The sequence below is a fragment of the Xenopus laevis genome, chromosome 1L (genome assembly GCF_017654675.1).
Source record: "Xenopus laevis strain J_2021 chromosome 1L, Xenopus_laevis_v10.1, whole genome shotgun sequence".
In the NCBI taxonomy this organism is placed as follows: Eukaryota; Metazoa; Chordata; class Amphibia; order Anura; family Pipidae; genus Xenopus; species Xenopus laevis.
The window spans coordinates 177,762,541-177,772,447 of NC_054371.1; the positions used below are offsets into that span (position 1 = coordinate 177,762,541).

The 9,907-nt window shown below is 39.9% G+C and overlaps 1 long non-coding RNA gene across 1 annotated transcript; it reads right to left on the reverse strand.

Annotated features, from left to right (window-relative positions):
- Positions 1 to 2,226: 2,226 nt before the first annotated feature.
- Positions 2,227 to 9,698, reverse strand: LOC121395152. The gene is made up of 4 exons (XR_005962290.1): positions 9,048 to 9,698; positions 6,223 to 6,322; positions 3,817 to 4,117; positions 2,227 to 2,337 (listed from the first exon to the last, which is right to left on the reverse strand). It is a non-coding gene; the product is annotated as an uncharacterized LOC121395152 (long non-coding RNA).
- Between the last annotated feature and the right edge of the window lie 209 nt (positions 9,699 to 9,907).

Genomic DNA, 9,907 nt, shown 5'->3' on the forward strand with positions numbered 1-9,907 from the left:
TGCTTATCAATGCCCTCTGTTCTTCCACTCATATCTTACACATCGCTTTGTTCTTTTCAGAGTAATGAACACTATAATACTATACACTTGATAGTAATTGGTAATGTCTGACCTTCTGGCCTGCATTTTATCACCATCATTTATTTATATAGCAAAAGCGCTTTACAATAATTTATAGCAAACCGGGGTGTTAAAATAATGTTACAAACAATAATGGCCTTGCTCTCAACTGCTTTATATTAAATTTACTGTCAAGTTCCTTCATTTTGCTTGACACAGTGACTGTGCACAATTGCTTAAATTGTGAGCCCACTGTGTAATCCCATGCACAAAGGCCTGTGATACGAATTTCTGTTTTGTAGGTCATTCATTTAGGTCATGGTTGTCCCTTTTAACGAAGAATACACCTCCCCTTTTTGACATGAGCTCATTCAGCTTGGCTTATGAAGAAAAGCTCAAGGCCCCTCATTGTACATGAGTCCTACACTATCCATTAGCATTCTAAGTATGTAGTACATGTAAAATCAAGACCCCCAGCAAACAGTGTGACTGAGTAGTAAGACCAACAGGGCACTTAACTCTAGTGAGAAATCAGGGAGCTTTTATGCCCTAGCTCATGGGTTAGACCGAGCGCTGGTGATTTCTTTGTACAAATTGTAGCCAGATTTTGCCTATAGCTGCCATTCAGCCTTTAAAACAGGGAATGATTTACAGGAGTTTATTAATGGGCTGGGGCTTCAAAGCTCCTTGCTTTCTCACCAGAGCTTCTGAGTTAAGGGTAAGTGCACTGTTGGTCTTACTACACTGTTTTCTGGGGGACTTGATTTTAAATGCACTACTAGTAATGGATAGTATAGGACTCATGTACAATGAGGGGCTTTGATGTGACACGTGAGCTTACATATTTTGGCCAATGTGTGGTATTAACACCTCATTTTTTGTAATAATTATTTTTAAAGGCAAACTGTGCACTGGCAATCTTTCTCTTTGTGCACAAATATTGGCTTTTTATCATTTATAGCAGCTGGTCAACTCCAGATTGTGGGTTAAACTGAGCGCTGGCATTTTCTTTCTGTGTTTTATGCAGAAAACATGCCTTAATACAATCTAAACTTTCTGATAAAAAAATGTAGATGTTTTCTTTTTTTACACAAACATACCCGATTCCAGAGACTGAATGGAAGAGATGTTACTGTAAGAACTAGGGATGCACCGAATTCAGGATTCAGTTCAGGATTCGGCCTGGATTTGGCCTCTTTCAGCAGTATTCGGATTTGTCCAGGGCCGCCATTAGAAATCATGGGTCCCTGTACAAAGAAATTGTTGGGGCCCCCTGGGCCGCCCACCTCAAGCCCCACCCCAGATCCAGCCCACTCCACACCACCGTTAAAACACCACACAGACATCAGCGCTAAAAAAGGTAACAGACACACAAGTTATTAATGGTCAGGGACCATTTATGAGTTAAAAAAAACTGTGGCACCAGGGCCCCCATAAAAGTTTTTTTTTAAAAAAAAAAAAAACTGGTGGTCCGGACCCCCCTACAAGTTAAAACAAATAATTGGTGACCAGGGCCCCCTATAAGTTAAAAAAAAATTGGCACCAGGGCCCCCCCCCAAGAGTTTTTTTTAAAAAAAACATGGGCCCCCCCCTTACACGTAAAAAAAATTGTTGCCCCAGAGAATATTTTTTCAAAAAAAACATTGGCGCCAGGGTCTCCCTTACAAGTAAAAAAAATGTGGGGCCCCAGAGAATATTTTTTTTTAAAAAAACATTGGCGCCAGGGCCCCCTTACAAGTTAAAAAAAATTGGGACCCCAGAGAACATTTTTTTTAAAAACATTGGTGGCAGGGTATATATATATATATATATATATATATATATATATATATATATATATATATATATATATATATATATATATATAGAGTATTAAAATAATACATTGGTGGCAAGGGGATTAAAAAAAAAAAAAATTGGTGTTCAGTAGAATTGAACTCGTGGCTTCAGGACTTCAACTTCGCCTCCTTTTGTGACTTTGGGTCTTTCTGCCCCTTCTAGACTTCGGGTCTTTTCACCGCCTCAGGACTTTGGGTCTTTTTGCCGCTTTCGGGACTTCAGCTGTTCCGCACCTTGGATGTTCGGCTTTTCGGGAAGGATTTGGGGGTTCGGCCAAATCCAAAATAGTGAATTCGGTGCATCCCTAGTAAGAACCATTTCCAGTTCCACCATATGCTCACAGTTAAATTTAATTTCTCTTTTCATCCATCTTTGATGAAGTGACGGATCCTGGAACTCGAAGTGCCTCTGCTTTTGATAGTGGGTGATGTGCAGATTCTATGGAAAACAGAGGGACTGTAAATCCCAGAGTCCAACACTTTACAATGGAACAAAATGCTGGAGGGGTTGAATGACTATGGGCAGAGCCTGGCCAGTATTGGCACCCAAGGCCTGGTTCCCTGACTGCCGCCCTTCCCTGCACCCTGGCTTCTTTGCACACTACCCCCACTGTTCTCCAGTCTTCTCTTCCCCCTTCAATTGCACCCTCACCCCATTTATGACCAATTTGGGCACTGCTTCTAGTTCTATCCCTGCTCTGTGATTTAGAGGCAGATTATCATAGTTACCTTTAAAATGTGGAATCAGGTATGTCAAAAAAAATAGATATAAAAATATATATATATATATATTTATATTTTGCCTTTTAGGAAGCAAATAGTTAAATAATTTCCAGCCTTGCAGTATGCATGTTCAACATTGCTTCTGTTTCTGTCAATATTTATGACCAGTTTTATGAATATTGTGTTAAGTCTACATATTTATTTACTATGGCATTCAGAATATCTAGGTTTTCAAGACCCAGTCTCCATGGATACAAGTCACTAAAAGAATGTGTTGCTATGGCAGCAATTCTGTGAACAGACACGTTGGTTAGTGTGCCAAATTGATAGAGACCTTTAAAGGGGAAGTTCACCTTTCAATTAACTTTAAATTGGTCCACCACCAACAACTGTTTTCTTTGCATAGTGAAAGAAAATGGAATGGTAAGCACCTTTTCAATGGGCATTAATTACGAATGTTCAGCGGTTTCACAGTTATTTGTAAATGTAATTGCAGCTGATAAAGAGTCAGAACCAGAGAACAGAATGGTATAAACAAATACTGCTTTCAACTACAATTATATTTACAAATCCATTACAATGTTTAATTAACATATATTGGAAAGTTCCTTCGAATTACATTTCTGCTTCACCAAGGTTTTCTGTTGTGGAATTCGATATGATGTGTAAGAACTTGTTGAACGCTACACCCAATCTTTTATAATAGCAAAATGTTGAGGGATCCCCTGGGCAAAACACTGACATTGCCAAGGCAATTCTTTGTATCTGTTTCGGTTATTATACTGATATCTAACATTCTGGGTAAAATGGAGATGTAGGAGATAAGATGGCCATCAATCAAATTTCTATATACTTTATTCCCATGTGGTGGAATATATTTTAGGATTGGGGCAGCTCAAGGATAATGTCAATATGCTTGACCAGATTAGGACCAGATAAAACATTAGCCTATATATAAAATGCCTCTATCCAATTAGTGAACGTTCTGGCTTTGGTTCTATGTCTCTCACCCCTTTAGAGCAAGAAGGACAATAATTCTATAATAAAAATAAAACAGCCAGTAATATGGATTTACATGACATAGATATGAATGGTGTGAACCACGCCTGTACTTCACTGCATGGAGACATTATTGGGTATGAAAGCAGAAAAAAGTGACTTCAACAATGTATATGCTTCTGATATAGTCACCTACTGTATATTATGTGGCCATTGCTCAGACCCAACCGACCTCTTCATCACCTCCTAGGCTGGACTTGCTTCTTCTTTCCCAGCTGAAAGACCTCTTCTGGTGTTGTCTGACCCCCATTTGCATTCTCTACCTTTGGAGGTGTCATTTCCTCTTTTGAAGGTGACTAGTCTGCTTCTTAGTGTGACTTGGTCTTTATTTCTCCCACATCACTTTTTGATCCAATAAGGCATCTTCTGTGCCTCTGTAGGTCTTCCACTTATTGATCCACCAGTGACCGCATGACTGAAAGGTGACAGCTCCTCACCTTTAAGGACAAGGAAAGGCTAGTAAAGAATTTACCTCCATTGCAAGGCATACCTCCAGTGTTGCCATCTGTCATATACATTTTCCTCTATGTCAAGCCCATTTTCAGTTCAATTGCCTCACTTTAGTAAAAACTGCTGACTTAAGTACCTCTACTTCTCCAAGACCGCTGAGCTTGCACTGAACGTTGAATCACCAGGAGGTTCATGCACATAAATAAAATTTGCAAATGTGTCTTGTACTCTGAGAGAATTAAAGGAAAATTCAACCCTAAACATAAAACCCACTACCCCCCATACCCTACATAGACACCTCTCCCTCTTCACCCCAGATTAAGTGTTATCCCGGCAAATGCCCCTAACGATTTACTTACCCCTCGGTGCAGATACAGGCATTGGAGTTCACGGGTGCCACCTTCTTCTCTTCGGAAATTTTCGGAATGAGACCGGTATGGCGGCGCATACGCAGTTGGAGCAATTTTCTGTTTTGTGACAACTGCGCATTTGCCGAAACTCACGAAAATTGGTAAAGTGCCGGTCTTATTACGAAGACTACAGAAGCGGCTGAAAATAGCGCCCATTAACTCCGATACCTGAATCTGCACTGAGGGGTAAGTAAAATGTTAGGGGCATTTGCCTGGGTTAACACTTAGGCTGGAGAGGAGGAGGGAGGGGGGTACTATGTAGGGTAGGGGGTAGGGTTTTTTTAAGTTTGAATTCTACTTTGAGTATAAATAAGTGATGCACTCTGGGGAGCAGAATTTTGGCTCATGCTCAGATCATTCAGAGCAGCCATCTTAGTGACATCAGGGGAAGAAACAAGTTGCAACGGCATATTTATCGAAGATAGTATCGAAGGGCACAGCAAAAGAAAACATATTACTTAAGCGATCAGGTACAGCATGGGGGATACTATTAAATACTGCATACTTTGGGTCCAGCCTTTCCCTGTCCTTTAAACACAGAAAGTATTTCTGTTGATTCCTGTTGTTAACACTCTATAATCTGCCCAACAGCTCACACACAAGCCAAAGTGAGGTTCAGCTTCTCACTATACTAAACTGTCAACAAAGCTTACACTATTACAGAAATAAAGAGGGAAAATAGAAGGCAAACACCCCCACAACCAAAACATAGCTGCCACCTTCCTATGGAAGGTACCCCAGGCTGGTGCTCTTGTTCACTCAAACAAAATGAGGGTTCTTTTCATTTATCCTACATGTCTCCTTTAAAGGTGAACAACCCTTTTAAATAAACCCAGTAGGATTACTTTGTCTATCAATCAATTCTATCTCAGTTTTCATCAAGTACAAGGTACTGTTGTATTATTACATAGAAAAAAGAAATCATTTTGAAAAATTGGAATTACTAGATTAAAATGGAGTCTGTGGGAGATGGCCTTTCCATAATTCAGATCTTTCTGGATAACAGGTTTCCAGATAAGGGATCCATTATCTGTTCCACCTTTGTCATTTGAGTGCATTCCCACAATGCAATGTATTAAGCATACATTAGACATCTAAATGTATTAAAATATTTATAACTAATCACCCCCTACAACTTATTACAGTATAAGGAAAGAAATTATATGGCCTATAAATATTCAAAATCTCTTTGGAACTACTCAGAATTGTACCATTTGAGCCTACGGACAGCCCAGACCTACCAATGTTAAAACAAACTAGCTCATGTTTGACTCTTCAGTAGATGTCAAATTAGAAGCTGCAGAGAATTCTGTAACTGGCTGGCAAAATGCGCAGCATCAGCAAAACACTTCTGGGTAGAAAATAAATCTTACAAATCCCTAGAAAACGTGGAGCCATATAGTTGCATAAACAAGCAGTTTGTGGCTCCACTGATCCCAGAACATGTAAAATATCAGGAATTTATTACTATGGGGACGTTGCTGTACTGGCTCTGCCAGGCTTGAGAACAGTGACAATTGTGATTTATTGGTAACACCTTCTGCAGCAGTCACAACCTCTGTGTTCCTCTGAATTGTTAGGTTGCATTTTGGTGATTGGATCATTAGAATAATTTAAATGCTGAGGACTTCCCATACCAAGTCAGTTTAACTGAATAGAGAAGCCTGTCTAATAAAGCTTACTTCATTTTTGCCTCTCCTTCTCCTTTAAGACGTCCCAAAAGATTTGAGAGATGGCAAGCTTCATGGCAGCAGCAGGGAAGTAGCTGCCCACCCTCCCATCCTAGAATGGAAGTTATATATTAAAAATTAAATAACTTTAAAAAAAAAAACAAGGAAAAAAAACTTTTTTAAACAATTGTTGCAGCTTGCAGGCTGGTCAGGTAAGAATTAATATGTATATTGTTTGTAAATGGTTATGATGTGATTGCGTAACTAAAGATTAAAATAAAACCAAGCTGTGGCCTTCTCCTCCACCAATTCAGTGTGTATTATTTCTGGTTAGGTAGTGTTTAGTCCTGCTTACGTATCCCATACAGAAGCTGCTCAGATAAGTAGTGAAATGTCTTCAATGATTATTCAGCAAGTCCAGTTGCTCAATATTTATTTCTATTAGATATACCATGAACTGGATGAAGGAAAACCTCCATAGCCCTACTTCTAGAAACTTTTTTTGTATGATTGTTGGGTTTTGTTGTGTTGAGAGTTTCACTCAAGTGTAGGTTTAATTGTTATATCTCCGTTGGAGGCTTATATAACTGGTGGGTGTTATATATGTGAAGCCAAAGCTGTGACGGCTACGTTTGCGGTAACAGGAGTATTAGGATAAAATAGTTGGATTTTAACAAGCACACAGTATCTGCTTTGCTATTCTTTGTCCAATGACAAGAGAAATTTCAGGAAGTAGAGAGGACAGGAGATTTTCATGTTCCTCTGAGGATTCGTGATGCTTTATGCTTGGAGCTTTATGCTTGCAGCTCTTTAGTCCTTGCTACCTACCTTGATTTTGCCTTATCCACTATTTATAACAGATGCTGTCTGAGATTTAAGTAAAGTAACAGATTGTCATATGATTGTTATATAGTTCTTGCCTAGAGGGAACAAACATCCAATGTAACATTTAAACCAAACTGTGCTTTCTCAAGTGCACTGTAATGCACGCTGCCAGTTAACTGAAACAAGTTCATTCGTATGCTCTCGTTTTCAGGGTGCTAATGATTTGTCAGTTAAAGATGAACTATCATAAAATAACCCAAATATATAAACTAAGTTTTGAGGAAATAAGAAACTTCTAAATATAATAATCAGGTTACTCTGCCCCTCTCAGCAATCTGTCTCTATATGCAGACTCTGTGTTGGAGGCATTAGCCAGAATAAAGTGTCTAGGCAAAGAGAGCATAGACCAATGATATATTGAGATAAGTGTCAATCAAAAAAATATAGAACACAAAGTCTGCCGGTAGAGAGACAGGCTGCCGAGAGAGGGTAAGCCTCTGGTCCTGAGCATTCTGGATAGCAGGTCCCATACCTGTATAACTATTTTGTTATCAAGATAAAAGTTCAAGGTAAGCCGTTAGCTATTCTCCCTTTTCCTTGCATGGTTGAGTAATGAATTTATCTTTCACCATAATCATATAACAGCCATGACATTTCTGCAGAAAAACTGTTGGACAAAATGCATGGAATAATCCATTGGCATATAAGACAAACAAAAATTGCTTTGATAACAGAAGTAAAATAATAACTCAGAAACAAAGATGAATGCTTGGTTGCACTTGTGCTAGTGTGCTAGTTTCTTAACTTCGCTATAGCAACTTGCAATGCTTTTCTATGAAATTTTTGTAGTGTGGTTGCAGCCTTGGTAGGAAAAAAGGCCAACTGGTTTTGTCCTATACAGAAGAGAAACTATGTATATTAGATGTATATGCTCACATAAATACAATGCTTTTGTTTAGCATAAAATCCCAGTGTTGCTGGTCTTAATGAATACTGTACCCTAATCTATTGTGCACCCGGGTATATAGCAAAAAAACGTCCGCACACATAGGTCTTGATAAGTGAAAAAAAGATGGTAGATTTATTTCAACGTTTCGGCTTACAAACTCTAGCCGTCATCAGGAAGGGCAGAGCCTAAAGTGAACATGAAGTTATATACACACACAGGATTCAAAAATGGCGCCAAAATCATGCCAGTGACATCACAAAAAGTGGGTGAGGTTATAGTACTGAGTGCATCAGTGATAGTGTCATGGAGCTGAGCCAATCGTGTGCTGTAAGGGTTACAGCGTGGAACCGCTGTGATAGTGGATAGCCATTCCATTGGGAGAGGATATGGCGGAAGCCCAGGGGTGTACCCATAGATGATAAGGGAGGCAGACATGGTGAAAATAAAGCAGGTTTACTTGGAGCTTGCAAATAACACAGGAACAGTTCAAAATAAGGTAATTACCAGGAAGGTGAGGATAAGGAAACAATGCTGGAACAAGGCAACACAGGAGCTTGGAATCCAGGAGCTTGGGATACAGGTAAGGAATCACAGGAACAAGATACAGCAACCAGATACAGGATACGATTACAATTAATGACTCAGCCCTGAGCAAAGCTCAGGGCGGGGTTAATAAAGGGACGGTAATTGGGAATGGGAAACACATGAGGGTAAACGAGGTGGGTGGAGAATGGGGAGGAACACACTAGAAACTGACAGGTACATGAAACACAAGACACACAAGGGTAAGGATCAGCCTCAAAGAGCCCCCAGTGGCTCAAAAGAACACACAATGTCCAGAATCTGGGAAATAAAGGTTCGAGTCCCGGGCTGATCCTTACATGTGCATTATATCAGTTATCAGTGGTAGTGTCATAGGAGTGCACCTATCACGTATAGGTGAATACTACAGTGACTCCCAATGCTAATTAAACACCCAGTATCAAATTACGTGATTGTTGTGACAGGGAAAAGCATACCCTGTGAGTGAAATAAATAAAAACAATCAAAGGATCTCACTTACCGGATTTATTAAAAAATGTCCAGGTTCCCACAGACTGTTTACTGGTGATGATGGATGTCTCCAGTCTGTATACTGTTATTCCACACACAGAGGGACTGCAGGCTTGCCAGAGGGCACTTCAAAAACATCACCATGGTTCACCAACATTAGAATTTTTGATTGCATTACTAGACATGGTGTTAACACATAATTACTTTATGTTCCAAGATTCTTTCTTTCTACAGATATCAGGGACCGCTATGGATTTCGAACGTAGCTCCATCCTTTGCGAATATTTACATGCAACAGTATGAGACAGAGAGGTTACTCCCAATGATATATTGATGACTTGCTGTTGCTTTGGTCGGGCACCTCTGATGAACTGGTTAGGTTCTGTGAGCAATTAAATAACCTTGACTCACCCATCCGACTCACCATGACTTACGATCAGCATATGATTCATTACCTTGACCTGACGATCTACAGGAAGGGAGAGGGGTTGGGCACTACACTGTACAAAAAACCTACAGATAGGAACATCTTAATACAGGCTAACTCATTCCACCCCCCCCATATGCCCAGAGGGGTCCTATATTCACAGTTCCTGAGAGTGATCAGGAACAATTCTAACACTGAACTACAACTCACAGAACTTGCTGAGCAGTTTCGTTGCAGGGGTTATTCTAATGTGCTGATTGACAAGCAACTACGGAGAGCCAAAGCGTGGAGACAGGAATCTCTGCTACAGGAACAGATTATAAGTAATGTACAACCAGAATTGATTTTTACTACCCAATGGTCTACGGCAGGGCTGTCCAACTGGCTGCCCGCGCCCTCCTTTATATGGCCCTTCACATCAAAATCTGCCTGCTGTGTCTACT